A 15,220-nucleotide genomic window follows, 5' to 3' on the forward strand; every position below is an offset into this window, starting at 1 on the left:
ATGAAGAGTTAAGAAGAGCTGAAAAACTAGTTCTCATTTTCATGATTTGACTCGTAGTTTGGCTCCATGACCTTCCTTTTACATTGTCTGCTTGCTCCACCATAAGGCATTGTGGCATCAAAACTCAACTGTATTTATTTTTTTTTAGTTGTTTTTTGACATAAGTATCCTATAACAGGGTACTGCTGAAGTCAAAGCTCGATTGTAATGAGAAAGTTAAAGACCGTTTTTTATGCAGGGCTTACATGCTCCTTTGTATCAATTGCCAAACTTCATCTTTGATAGCAAACTTTGGCAACTAATGATCACGGAAGTAATTGTATGGTGAATGACAACTGTCTATGTTAAATATGTTTGGTCCCATTTGTTAAATATTTAGGAAACAAGTCTTGTCAAATCAGATGCTGCAATCTTTGAGATACATCACACTATGACATATCTAAAAGTGTTGCAGGTTGTGTTTGGTTCACAGATTCTCATTGAGAGCCGAAACAGGTTAATTTGATAATATTTTACACTGGCGGTAATAGCACCAGTGTAGTTATGGATAGGATTCAGTTCCCATTGGAACTGCATTTTTTTGTTTTCTTAATGACTTTGGCTCCATTTGATGAACCTACAAGAAACTTTGACTCCTTCATGGTAAGTTTCACATAGGTCAGTCAATAGGGGGCCAAGTAAAAAGCGGGGGGTGGAGCCCCAAAAGTCAAGTTTCCCATGTTAAATCCCTCAGGAAAACTCTCTCATCGATAAAAGAACAAACACTGAACGGATTTACATCAAACATTGTACAAAATTAGAACTTTACTCAAAGATAGAACTTTTGTTGGTTGGTTGGTTTAACAGTTTTAGAAAAAATTGTGTTTGAAGAGAGGCTCAGTTTGGGCATCGAGGAGTAAATGTCAGAATAAGTTAGAGATATAGACCAGACCCCGTGGTCAGTCGCTATTACGAAGGCTGTGCGTGTATTGAATGTGGAGGGCTTGTACCACCTGCTCTGATGCATCATCACTGGGTGCAAGCTTCATAGACTCAAGTGGTTTGACCGCAGTGGGACTTGTATCCTCCACCTGGTACATTACCATCGGAAGCAGGCATCAGAGGTTCAAGGGGCTCAGATTCATATGGGCTAGTACCACCTACCCAGTACACCACCATCACAGGCAAGCTTCACAGGGTCCAGGAGTCTGACTGAGGAGAGTCTAGTACTGCCCACCTGGTACACAACCACTGGATGCAGGCTTTCCATTCTCTAGGGACCCAGCTGCAACAAGTCTAGTACAGCCTGACTGGTACACCACCACCAAGTGCAAGCTTAATGGGCTTTTGGTGGCCGGCTGCAGTGGTGCTTAAACAGACCACCCGGTACACCATCCTGAGGTGCAAGCTTCACAGACTCATGGGGCACAGCTGCAGAGGGGCTTGTACCTCCCTCCCGGTAATGACCACCATTTGACAGCTTCATGGGCTCAAGGAACCAGGGTACAGAGGCGCTAGTACCGCTCATCTGGTACACAACACCAGAGGCTGCAAGCATCATGAACTCAAAGGCCCTGGCTATTGACAGACCAGAACCTTTTGCCCGTTAGACCACCACTGGGTGCAAGCTTCACATACTCAAGGGGCCCAGCTATGAGGCACTAGTACCGCCCACCAGGTACACCACCACTGAGTACAAGTTTCATGGACGGACAGGGCCCAGACAAAGAGGGCCTATTACCGTCAGCCCAGTACACCACCACAGGGTACAAGCTTCACATACGCAAGGTACATGGCTCCAGCGGCATTAATACCACCGACCCAGTACACCATTACCAGGTCCAAGTGTCATAGACTCGAGTGGGCCTGATGGGAGAGGTGCTAGTACCGGCCACCTGGTACATCACCACAGAGTACAAGCTTCACTGACTCAGGGTGCCCAGCTAAAGAGGCGCTAGTACTCTACACCTGGTACACCATCACTGGGTGCAAGTTCCATTGGTTTGCAGGGCCAGGATACATGAGGGCTATTATTGCCCATCCAGTACACCACCACCAAGTGCAAGTTTCATGGACTCAAGGGGCACAGCGGCAAAGGCACTAGTACGTCCCACCCAGTATACTACAACCATGTGCAAGATTTATAGATTCGAAGGGTTTGGCGGCGGATGCTCCAGAACCGCCCAACTAATACACAGCTACTGAGTGCAAGCATCACATATCAAGGAGTCCGGCTCTAGGGAGGCTGGTACCGCCTGCCTACTTTACCTATATCAGGGGCAAACTTCACTGACTCAAGGGGCCCGAATCCAGACACCAAGAAGGGTTGCAAGGTTCACAGACTCAGCAGGCTCAGCTGCAGAGGTGCTTGAAAAGCCTGCGTTGTTCATTGCCACAAGCCTTGTGACTGTGCATGGGCCAGAGGCACGGTATATGGCGATACTGCCAAGTTATCATCCACCCCATCATCGTTAGCTTGACGGACTGCAGGGGACATTGCCCAACAGCTGACCCCTGCTGTGTGTGGTCAAAGACCATAAGTAACATAGCTTGGATGCCTGCAAAATGTGGGTGCAGGGCCTCATAAGATTCCAGGTCCTGCAGCTCACCCCTTCTTTGCATGGCGGCTATTTACAGTGGAAGTCAAAGTCCAAGCCCTGCACGCTACCCCCACAGTGTACAACTTTGAGATTGTTGGTCTCACCCCAACTGCAGAAAACCACGGCTGTTCACTGTGAATGTAAAACGTCCACAAAGGGTATGTTGCAGTGACTGGCCAGAGGTCACTCCCTGCACTCCACACTATCCTGCGCAGAGCCAAAGACCACTAGTTGACGTTGGTGTTAAGGGCCTGTTTTTGAGGCACTGTGGTCTACTCCTACTGTATGTAGTCGAAGGAAGTACACAGTGCAGGTTAGCTGTTGGTGTGGGTTTTAGAACAGATTATGCATACATATTCCCTATTATTGTTAGGATACAGGGTCTTTCCATAAAAACACAGTATCCACTCAACTCCCGCTTCATTTGTTTACAAGCCATATCCTGTCATAGGTTTTCTACTGAAGTTTTCTACAGAGACTGGATCTTTTCATTACTAGTCACAGCCAAAATGCGTGCACAGCAGAGCTTAGAATTTAACTTCAGATTAGGTGCAAAAAACCTTCATGTTGAATAGGATAAAGAAAAAGCACATAAATTCACTGAAAAAGCAAAGTTTAAAGCAAAGTTATGGTTAGGTTTCCTCATAACCGCCTAATGCATGTTTAAACATCGAACATTCAGAAAAATAAAACACGTTTAAGGTGCAGTTATGGTGACAAAACAAAACCTGGAAAACACACTGACATTTAAAAACATGTGATCTGTTAAAATAACCAAAACTTGCACCACCGTCAAGCACTGTTTATGACCTAATAACATCATCCATGACATGTTAAATGACATCAATCATGACATCATTGACCTCTCAAATGACTACTACACAAATAATGAAACAATAAAAAAGAAATCTTTAAAATTAAATTTAATCCAAAATGAGTGATCCAAAAAATAATAATCCAAAATGATGGTGATAGAAATGGTAACATACTACCTACAGAGGCACAAATGTCTAGCAAGGATTGGGCACATCGGATAATTGTGGCATTTTGTTTTAGTTTGCACAAAGCTCAGGCTGTGGAGTCTGTGATTTTCCAATTTCGTAGGGCCTCTAAATATGGAACTATTCCATTCAGTTGCAAGCATTTGTATTCATAGTACTTTCATTTTTCTACATTGATTTTTACATCACTTACAATGTATTTCATGGTCACTGCCCGTATGAATGCCCTATTGAAAAAGAACCACACATTGTATGCTGTAGGTCAACATTTTGGGGAGGCTGAGTTGATTGCTCTCATTTACATCTGTCAGCTACTCCACCTACACAATGTGACCAACAAATGTTGGGGTGGCTAACAACATCTTCACAGATAAAAAAGGAACCTTCAAATGTGCAGAAGAGGTTCTTCGTTGTGAGGCAAAGGTACAAAGACCTATAAACAAGTGGACAGCAGGTCTGCAAATATGCTTGGAAAATGTAAGAAGTCTCAGGACTACCTTTCAAGTGGCCTTATAATACAGAGCTGGGCGAAAACAGGAGTTTCCGGCCAAATCGGTGATCGGTGTCACATGAATATGGTAAAATACAGCTTCTGAAATGAGTGCTTGTGTTTCAAGGAACAAATTCTGCAAGTCAAACCTGTAGAATTTATCCCTACAATAAGGCCAGAAAATGGTGGGGTAATCTTTTGTGTAGTGTTTTTCCCCATTTCATAGAGGATTACTTGTTAACTCGTTATAATGTCTGATTACTCATGCCTGAGGTATTGATAATTGCATTTTGGAAAGGTAACACATTTGAATTACTGATGCAATGTGATGGAGTCCTAATCTACCATTATTCTCAACAGTAATAAAGTGAACTAACATATTTACACAGGGACTACGGTGTAAGCAGACGTGTTCTATGTCCAACGCCTGATAGGTTTCACCCTAACAACATATTTAAAAACAAAAACGTACAGCGTTTGGCCACTGTTCTGCACCCCCTTTCAGAGAAAAATGGAGCAATTCAATTCTACTAGAATACATAGCCCTAACTAAGCTGGGTTAAATGGGTAATGCAAATCTACTGTTCAGCTCCTGTTGTGCCTTAATTTCTTGAAGAACCCATAGAATACCCCTTTCTGATGTGTCTACAGGATGCATGTACTATTCAGTATTAAGCGTATGTTTTTGGTTATTTTGGGAAATATAGCCTATACATATAAAGATTCACTAATATAAACTAACCCTAACATTGTCCACAAGACCATAAAATGTCTAGTACTCTCATCCTGTGAAAACATATTCCAAGCCATGCACACATCCACCTGACAACAACAGCCTCCAGCTTCTTCTTGAGATAAAATGTTCAGTCTTAAACATGCAATAGCTACTGTTCTGTAACCTGAGTGATATCTGACCTCCTGTTCACATAATTTTGTATTTAAGTATTCATGGAACCATCCAAGGTATGTATATATGTTCCGTCTTTAAATAAACTGGCTCCATGTTTATGTTTCCAAAGGCTGATTTTTTTTTTTGTCTCCTATATATTTAACTAGTATTTCATGTTTGCTTTGCTCACTGTGTGCATATTTTGTACCCATCTTTATTGATTATGATATGCTGCTCTAATTTCTGTATTCTTGGATTTTTCTGTTTATAAATATAGAGGGAGTGAAGACTGCAATGGCTTCTTTGCGTGGTTTTAAATGATAACCTAAGCTTTACAGCTGCAGTTGGACTTTCTGGAACATTTACAAAGGACATATGTATATATTTATTGACTAACACAGGAACAACGTTATCGCTTTCATTCATATCTGCTTTAGAGGCCGGTTTCAACCAGGACAAGTCCCTTTCTAGATGGATCCTGAAACGTGCTGTCCAGTGAAGTAGTCCATCAGACATTTGTATTGCCGACAAAACTGTTTCGAGGCCACGTAAAGCACCGGGACATGGTACCATGTGCCCTCTTCCATTATCATGTACTCTTTGGATTGGGTGTTTCATTCAACAAAGTGCTAGCCTATCTGCTTATCAGTAATCTATAGTAGACAATAGTGTGATAATTCTGCCATTGACCACTAAAGTAAAACACCGAGTTGCATGCTTAGTTCATAGTGGAAAACTTCGCTGTGCCTTAAACTAAACCTGTTGCATGGCCAGCCTGGTCAATTAGCAGGGTCATTTTGATGATTCAGGGAAGGAATTAAGGGACACATAGTAATGTTACTCAGACCGCCACGTTTCATTAAGTTAGGGCCTATTTGTTAAAATTATTCTGCTTGTGCCGCGGACTGTGCATTTTAATCAACTGTGGTATTACTCTCATGGTGTAATGAAGTTAGGCTCACAAACATTTCATGTGACTGCATCAGACTACTGAACACGTGCTGGAAGACAGTGCAAGTGATCAACAGATCATAGGATATCAAGCAGGCTTATCCAGCTTAGGAGCAGGAAGGTCAGATCCATATCATATGTTCAAGCCGTCCAAATAGGATAATTCCGTCAACTGTGAACATTTGTGAAACCTATTTACATAGTCAGTAATTATCCTGAAATTTTACCATGGACCCCGCCTCCATGAATTATGTAGGAATTTTGAACTAGGTATAGATGCTGAGAAATATAGTTTTTGCTGATTAAGAAGGCGCCAAGAATGCTAAGAATGTGAGTAATAGGGCATGTTACTGTATTATATATATATGAATGACTGGTCTTCAGCTGAGAAAACTGCTTGAAAAAAAATTGTAGACTTGATTTCTGGTGATAGCATTTCATGATTGACTTTCAATAATGCACTATTGCTGATTGCGCATCAATATGTTATGCTCAGCATTTCTACTTGATTACAATTGTGTATAAACTCTTTATTATTTACATGATCAAACAAGTTAAATAAAATGTGACATATCCTTAAGTATTTTTGTTGTCTTTATTTTTTAAATTATTGTTTCATATTTAGGCATCCATAAAATAAATCACTATTGATTAGCTATATGCTACCAAATTGTAAAGCAAAACAACATGAAATCAGATATATTTTGTCACCGAAATGTGCTGGTTTGTGCTTTTAAGGTGTGTGATTGAGAAGGGACAAATGAATTCTTCGGGAGAGTGGGTTAGATCTTGTGAGTAGCTGACACTACAGTCACAAAAACAATGTACTTTGTGGCCATTGACCAGGCATCACGCCAATCAAATTGACCTTTCAAAAGTATTTACTAGTGAATTGCAATTGGAGGGCCACCGCCGAAGTTTATATAGGAAGTAACCATCCAAATATGTTGCTCCATTGGGATCTTTTATTCTCTTCAATATAACAGACAACAGCCAATGCGTTTCGTTCACCACCTATAAACTTCCTCAGGGCTGTAAAACAAACATAAATAAAGTATACATAATTCTCATTTACTACATCAAAGTATGCATAATTCTCATTTACTACATAAAAAAATGTGATTCCAATACATAATAGAGCCATACAAACATGACATCTAAAGCTTTGAGCTCATCATGCTAATAGAAAACAGTGTCAACAATACATGGGGGAAGATACATGTGCACATGTTTTTAAAAGTGTAATGATTACATTTGACGCTGTTTACCTATTAGCATGATGAGCTCAAAGCTTTACATGTCATGTTTGTATGGCTCTATTATGTATTGGAATCATATTTTCTGATGTAGTAAATGAGAATTGAATGATTACTTCCTATATGAACTTTGTTGGTGCCCCTCCAATTGCAATTCACAAATATTGGACCATAATTGGTTGCAGTCTGGGATCAATGGGTGTCTGGTTCGGGAGCACAACATAATGTAATATTTGGGCCACGGGGGAGGTGCAGTTTGAGTATTTGTCTCACTGCTCTGGTTGGACGATACTGTATTTACTAGTGTACAGGGTTCAGGCAGGAGCGGCTACGGAGTAAAGAAAATAGTTTTACACCTTCTCAAGATGTCATGTAAAGATGTAGTTACTTGGTACGCCAGAATGCCCTTCCTATATTGAAAACTACCATTAGAGAAATAACTCTACCGCACCCCTAGGAACCATATCATGTCACGTAAGCCAGGCAATGGCAGAGCAGCATCTAGAGAGGGGGAAAGTACTGGTTCAAAACGGTCCCGCAACGAATGATGTGGCTGCTAGGAAAATGAAAGGGTTGTTTCTCTACTGGAATCAAATGTTAATAGGGAACATCCCTTTGGCATTTCTTGGAATTTCACATTGTCACTGAAGCTGATGCTATTCAGGTAATAATACAGTGGTACCGAAGCACACACTACAACGTGTTTCTGTGAGTCCCTTGATAAGTAAGTACTCGTCAGTCACAGGATCAAGTTGATCAATTTAAATTGTTTATTCCTCCAAATCTTCTACATAACATAACAAGCTTTCTCCTAAATGCAGCCAACACGTATTTCAGCCACAGGACTTTTTCAAGGCTGCAAAACGTATCGAGCAGATAAAGCATAAATGTTGGATAAACCGAAACACTGAGAAACCCATCCATCAAAAACGTGCTGTGAAGAAATGATGAGATAGTGAAAAATGGGTTTGGGGGAGACAATAGAAACCATGCAGTAGAACGCTTGTGATATAGTAAAAATAAAGCAAACAGAGCAGTAAAAGCCTCTACCAAACAATGGACGTTTAGGAAAAATTAGAATAAATATCATGCCTCCCACAGGGCAGAATGGTCCCAATATATTGATGCACTAAACTCCATAAAACATGCTTGGGAGTCATACTCCATAAAGATGCATTAAGGCATGACATAAGAATACCAGTGTTGAGCTATAGAAGGTTGTAAATTCAGAATAATGGCGAGTGCTTATCTCTTGGTTGACATCATTGGGCCCAGCCCAGCCTATCTGACCTTAACATTTTCCCAACAGGTTTGCGCTAAGGCAGACTCCACCCTTGTTTACAAACTGTGCTCCATGAGGAAGCGAAACCATTTTCTTCTGTCAACCTCTCAGTGTGTTTCTTAAAACTAATGTGCACTGTGGCCTAAATATTTCTGCAGAACCCACAGTTATCTTTGTCAGCACATCCATCTATTAAGCTTAGACCAGTTCACTGTTTACATAGGCTTTAATACTATACCTTACCTGAAATTTTTGTATTGGTGTTTGGGATTTTATATTTTTGTATATATCTATAAAATATATTCCGTACTTCAGTCCACCATCTACTTGATTCTTCAAATATCCTTTTCACCTTCCCATCTACTAGGGGGATCACCTTCTGCTCACTATTATATCCCTCGACATTCTTAGTGCTTTTACTAAGCATAAAGTCTTCTCACATTTTAACTGTCATCCTTTTACAACATGCTATTATTACCTGAAAAATAAGACACTTCAAGAGCAATATTACTATAAAAGGCAGCAAGGCCTTAAAGAACCCAGACATCCAGGACGGCACCAATTCAAACCAGCCGTCGAACCACCCGTCAGGGGCACCCCCTTGATCAACCATTTTCTTTTGCAGGTCATGCAATGTCTGAACGCCCTTAGTCAATGTCCCATTATCCACATCATTGGCCAGCGCATACAGACAGCAGACCGATCCAATCTTACACACCCCTCCTTCCATGGCCATCATTAAGTCCAATACAGATCTGTGCTGCATTACCATCATTCTGAGGGCTCTGAGTTCTTCCTTGATAGCATTGAATCCATCCTCAGTTGCATTGATTGCCTTCATTAACTCCCAGCGCTTCACTTGGAGCCAATGGGCAGTTGCTTTTGCCTGAACAAACAGTAGAATGATTGCAAAAAAGAGCTGGACGTGGTTGAATAACCTATATTCCTGTGGGACTTCATTCCAAACCTGTAATACCATAATATTCTGTAGTTCTTTTTGTCCAGTGCTGATGAAGCAAGGTCTTTGGACAACCCATGGGATGTTTATGTAACTGGGAGATGTTCACACCTGGTATCACCAGGTAGGGGGTGTATAAAGTCACAAGGGAGCTGAGGCCATTCCAGAGACAGGCCCCACACATCCAATAGTGATCCATCAGGCTGGAGGTGCCGTTCTGCATATCGACCTGGTAGGTGGTGATCTTGCACTTGAGGTTGCTCCCCATACTTACTGTCCCATTTCCTCTGAGACAGAGAAAACTGTGTTAATTCCATAGCTATTCTAGGGTATGTGGTAATTCCTGTTCATGTATATCTCTGTATGTTTGCATCCCATATTTCTTGACACTGGCCTATTATTAAATCTTAGGTGACCGTTTGTCTTGGTATCATCCCACAAGGGTATTGCTCTACATGTGAACTTGGCTCTACTGTGCCATTTGTCATGGGCAAATACTGATCCTGTAATGCTAAAACCAGATTATGCTCGCATATTCGGAGGTTAGAGGCTTAGCTAAATAGGTACTACATTCGGATGATGGGTAAGACCTTCCAAAAATGTCTTGGTGTAATACCCCTTTTTCCCAATATGTGTGAGGCCTCTTTTGTCATGCCTTCTTAATTCTTGATATCGCTTGCATTGTCTCTTATTTTTCTGTCAGGATTTGTAGGTCTCCAGGGGTGGTGTCAAATCTAGTTATATTGACTCATGCAGTTACAGGACAAACATGAGTTGGTTGTAGCTGTGCTTTTATTCTACATAAAAAGATGTGCAGTAGAGAGTGTAATATTTGGGGAACCTCTTTAGGAAGATGCAATCTGTCTACTACAGCAGCATGGGGGATGAGGGAGCATACATAACAGCTGGTGATGGATGTGGATGTGCCTACACTATACATGTGCTGGTACCACATATTCTCAAATAATGCAGTATGGAGAGGGTGATGGTCGGTATCATTATCAACAGTTCTGTGTATGTGTGTAATAGTTGATGTAGGATCAAAGGAACGAAGAAGGAAAAACAAACAAGAAATACATAACTTAAAAGAAATATTGTCTATCGTTGGAACAATAGAAGGAGGCTTTACTCCAGTGGCTTCTCCTGTTTTCTCCCCTCTTTTTCCTGCTCAATGTCTGAAGGGATGATGGCATGGTCGGAACTAGGTGGATATCCGTCAGATGGATCTGTGGTTTGTGGCTTTGAACTTTTCACCACTGTAATTGTGCTTTCAGTCAGAGAGAAGGGTCCAATAAATCTCCTATCTTTCCACTTGCACCCAAAATTTCTGATGTAAACTAATGTTCTCATTAGCAATGGAGCTTGTTGGACATCTACAGGAGGTGTGTGGGCACGCTTGTCTGCTGTATGTGTAACCTGGTTAGAGAAGAACTTTGCAATCTTTGTTAACTCAAACATATGTACATTCATTTTTAGTTTGTACAACTTCATGTGAACTCTCCAACTTATGCCTAGTTAATAGCACAAATGTGCTCATTGTGCTTCCTGTCACTATTTGATGAGGAGCCAAATGATGATCTGATCCTGGGGTGTTTCTCAAGGCAAACAGTGCTAGTGGGAGACAGTATAGACATTTATTTTCCAATGTCACACATAGCTTACTTATTTTGTTCTTGATGAGGCCATTAAGGTGCTCCACAATACAATTACTTTGGGGATGATAAGCTGAGGACAGTTAGTGCATTATTCCCAATAAGGTGGTGGGATGGTAGAAGATATTATTGACACAGACCATTGTCGGATCTGATCCCTTCAGGAATGCCTCACTGGGGTATTACCTTGCAGATCAGAAAATTAGCAGCAAACTTGGCATCACAGTGGATACAAGGTCCTGCTTTTATCTAACTTTAGAATGGGCAGACTACAACTATGAGGTAGTGCCAATTATTATATCTGTCAATCATATCAATGTAGTCAATGTACAGTTCCTTAAACGATCCTTGTGGCTGGGGTATTGTGGAAGCCATTACCTTAATAGTAGGACTTGGTGAATACTACTGGCACACCGTACAAGTGTGTATGTACAAGGTAATCATCTCATGTAGGTTAGGAACAAACCAATCCTGGTGTATTTGGAGGGACATGTTTTCTCAGGCAGTATGTGAAGGAAGATGTAACTGGTTTAGAGCTATCAGTAACAATGCTCGGGCGTGACAGGCTTTCCTGTTGATTTCTATCCGTATATGAAATCTGTTCCTGTCTGTATGCATCCTCTGGCTTCCCACAACTATTTCTCATGCTCTGGGGCACTTTCTTGTATCTCCCAATGTGCAGGTAAGCTATCTCAGAATAATATAATGTCTTGATGCATCCAAAGGATCCGAGGGTGTTGATGTTTCACTACACAACCAAACTGTAGAGTGTGTGGTACGAAGGGGGTGTTTTGCTGCCTCTTTGGCTCCCCAATCAGCCAGGGCAGTGGTTCCCAACTGTTGACTTCTGTGGACCCCCACTTTATCATGACTAGAACCCAGGGACCCCCACTGAATCATTATTGGGATCCAGAATCCCCCCCACTCAGTCATTACTGAAAGCTGGGGACATAATCTATTAATATTATTTCATTTTCTAAGCATGTGCAGACTCCCTGAGGGGGACCACAGATTGGGAACCACTGAACCAGGGTATTTCTGCAGGATACAAAATCCTGAGCACTGGTGTGGACTGCACACTTCACCACTGTGACTGTATGTGGCAGTGTTAAGGATTGTATCAAATCCTCCAAGACGGGACGGTGCATGAAGGGACTTCCATCAGATTTAAGGAATCTGTGCCTGCTCCACTGCATAATGCTAGGGTACACTGGTGTGGTAACAAGGACTAAACCAAAGTATACTGTTATTATGTCTCCTTCTCCTTGCTTGAAGGCTTGCCACTAAAGCTACTAATTCAGCAGCCTGGGCTGAATACGGAGGTGGCAAAGTATCTGTTCTTTCATCTGTAGTGTGTCTGAAGAATCATGCTGTATCGCTCTGACCACTGCAGCTCCTCTATCCTGCTCTGTTGTGGAAGACCCATCCACAAAATATGCAATGCTACCCAAAACAGGCTCTTCTATTGCTTGGCTACACTCATCTGAAGTATATGTAGCGCAGTCATGGACATCATCGACTGTGACCTAAATAGGATGTGCAAAGCAGGTAACAGGGTTGACTGAGTGACTTTTACCTACCTTCAGGGATGGCAATGATAATATTATCACACAGCCCTTTCCTTATGTGTTGTCAGTGTCAACTTAGCTTTCTGAATTATTGCAGACACTGCATGTTCAGCGTACAGTGTCAAAGGCGCATACATAATAATGAGGGCACTTTTCTCACCTGCAAAGGCTTCTGAACGTAATGCTTGTTCACAAGGATAATGACCTATCAAGACAGAATCAAGTAGGCCACTAAAATACGTAATTGGCTTGTGGCATAAAGAATACTTTTTGTGTGAAGACAGCTGTCATCACCTAGCCATTACAGTGGCAAAGAAGGAAAACTCTTTATTGTAGTATAGTGTTCCTAACACTTGTGCATTTGTTATCTGTTTTTAACTTTCTAATCTGTTTTATCTCTTTAGTCCATATTTTCCTGTCTTTTAGCTTGTTTGATAGATGCAAGCAGTGGGGGCATTAAAGTACTGTCATCAAAAACCCATTGTCTAACATAGTTACTAAAGTCCAGGAACTTCTGCATTCCTTTCACTGTCTCAGGCTCTGTCATCTGTCGGATGGATGCTGCTTTTTCGGGAGTAACGAGGCTGCCAGAGGCTGACAGCAGTTGTCCCAAGTATTGGACTTCTTCCTGACAGTACTGTAATTTGTCCCTGTCCACCTTGTATCCTCGTTTAGCAAGGGTGCACAACAGGGACACAGTGTCTATTCTACACTGCTCCTCTGTCAGACTAACGATCAATAGATAATCGACATACTGCAACACTGTGCTGTCACACTGAATATTGGTGAGGTCATTCTTGACGGTCCTGTTAAAGATAGAGGACTTGCAGTACCCTTGAGGTAATCATGAATGGAAGTATTGCAAACCACGATAGACAAATGCCTCTTTCCATCTACACAGGTTTAGTAAAAGAAAACCTCATAACAGCCCCGGAGAGCCCCTATGTGCCCATTGATGAACTTGACAATGGGAGCCCCCTCTCACGGATACAGGACTTAGTGGCTCCAGTGTCAATGAGAAAGGTATACTCCTTGTCATTTATGGCTACCGTTAAAGTGGGTTCCTCTTGTGGCCTGTCGGTCACCGATAAGACTGGGCACATGAGTCTACTCCACAGGCACCTTCATTGGACACATCCTCCCATGTAATTTTGCTGAGATTGGTTCCCTCACCTGACAGTTGCCCCGCCTTGTGAGTTCTAGTGCTGCAAGGTAGGCTGCACTGTCTGTTGTGGCCCATACTGCATTTGGGGCATGGGTTGCTGTAACTGCTGGGGCAATTGTATTTGGAGCTGTGGAGGTATATCACCTGAGGACTCATGGCAGGTTGTACCACAATACCACCATGTGGTGCCATTTGTTTTGCCATATGTCGCTCTTGTCTGGTTGTTAAGTTCATCTTCCTTTTTGAACCTAAAATCTCTAATGAAATGTCCTGGCATCTTGCAATAGTGGTATGTCTGTCCACTCTATTTCTATTATTCAGATTATTGCCTCTCTTGGCATACTGGTTGGATGGCATTGGTGTGCCCAGAGAGGGCACACCCAGGAATGCTGCAGCAAGCTGGGTGGTGGTAATGGCAATTCCTCTCCCTGTTTTCTTGGTCAACTTCTGCTGGACAAATTTAGCTGCTGCTTTCTCTATTTGGTCTTTCTACCTTTTTTCCTTTTCCTGTCTCTCCTACAGAAATGTATTATGTGTGCCTGTACTGCTGTGATGGTTTGGCATCTAATGCCACTGTATTACCAAGCTTGTTCTGCACTTCAGCTGGTAGACCCTTTTTCACTATGTTATAAAACAGTGTGGCTTTCTGTCTAGTCACGTCCCAACTGCTTCCTACTTCTTGTGTCTATTTTTCCTTCATTCTGCTGAGGAATTGGGCTGGATCCTCATTTTGCTGCATTGTCTGTGTCATAAGAGACCCCATGTCTGGCCTGTTTGGATACATTTTTCTCAGTTGTCTCCAAACAATTCCCCTTATTCTGTTAAAGTGTGTCCCATCACATTTTGGGTTGGTCAATGTCACATCCTTTACTTCTGCCTTTGTGTCTGTCTTGTCTCCCATAAGGGAAATTAGTAAACGTTTAATGTCCCCTATTGCAAGAGTAATCCCTGGAGTATATTTTTCTAAAGCTGCTATCCATTTCCCAGCCCCTTCAGCGAGCGGTGGCAACTGTTTATTTTTTTTTAATAACCACATTTTATTGCTTTGTATACACAGTAACTGGTCACAAAGAAGGACACACATCATCAGTATGATTAGATATTCATATACAGACTTTTGATCGAGCAGGAACATTCGCCAGTCAGGTCAGTTTTCATGTTCAGGGGTGAGCACTGCCCAACCAAACATCCAAAATCTTATGATACTTATTCTCACATCCCCTTGCCTGGTAGAATGAGCGTTCAAAACTGAGCACACCAATCCATCCCCTTTCTCCACTGCTGTAGTGAAGGGGGGCGCGCAGACGCCCAGCATCCAGCAATGTCCCTTTTGGCAAGTAGAACCGTGCCCACTAGTGTGCGAACCGCATGGGTATTTCCCACATCCTCCATCACCCCAGCAGGGCCACCCTGGGGGATGCCGTCAGGT

The 15,220-nt window shown here is 42.0% G+C and overlaps 1 protein-coding gene across 5 annotated transcripts in view; it reads left to right on the top strand.

Moving 5' to 3' along the window:
• Nucleotides 1-6,490, top strand: part of STARD3NL (STARD3 N-terminal like) — a 237,256-nt gene extending 230,766 nt beyond the window's left edge. For all 5 annotated transcript variants that reach the window (XR_011199751.1, XM_069215649.1, XM_069215665.1 and 2 more), the window contains one exon: nt 5,237-6,490. The gene's annotated coding sequence lies outside the window, so the exon portion shown is untranslated. The remainder of the gene's footprint in view (nt 1-5,236) is intronic.
• Nucleotides 6,491-15,220: the final 8,730 nt, after the last annotated feature.

Source organism: Pleurodeles waltl, chromosome 2_1 (genome assembly GCF_031143425.1).
Source record: "Pleurodeles waltl isolate 20211129_DDA chromosome 2_1, aPleWal1.hap1.20221129, whole genome shotgun sequence".
In the NCBI taxonomy this organism is placed as follows: domain Eukaryota; kingdom Metazoa; phylum Chordata; class Amphibia; order Caudata; family Salamandridae; genus Pleurodeles; species Pleurodeles waltl.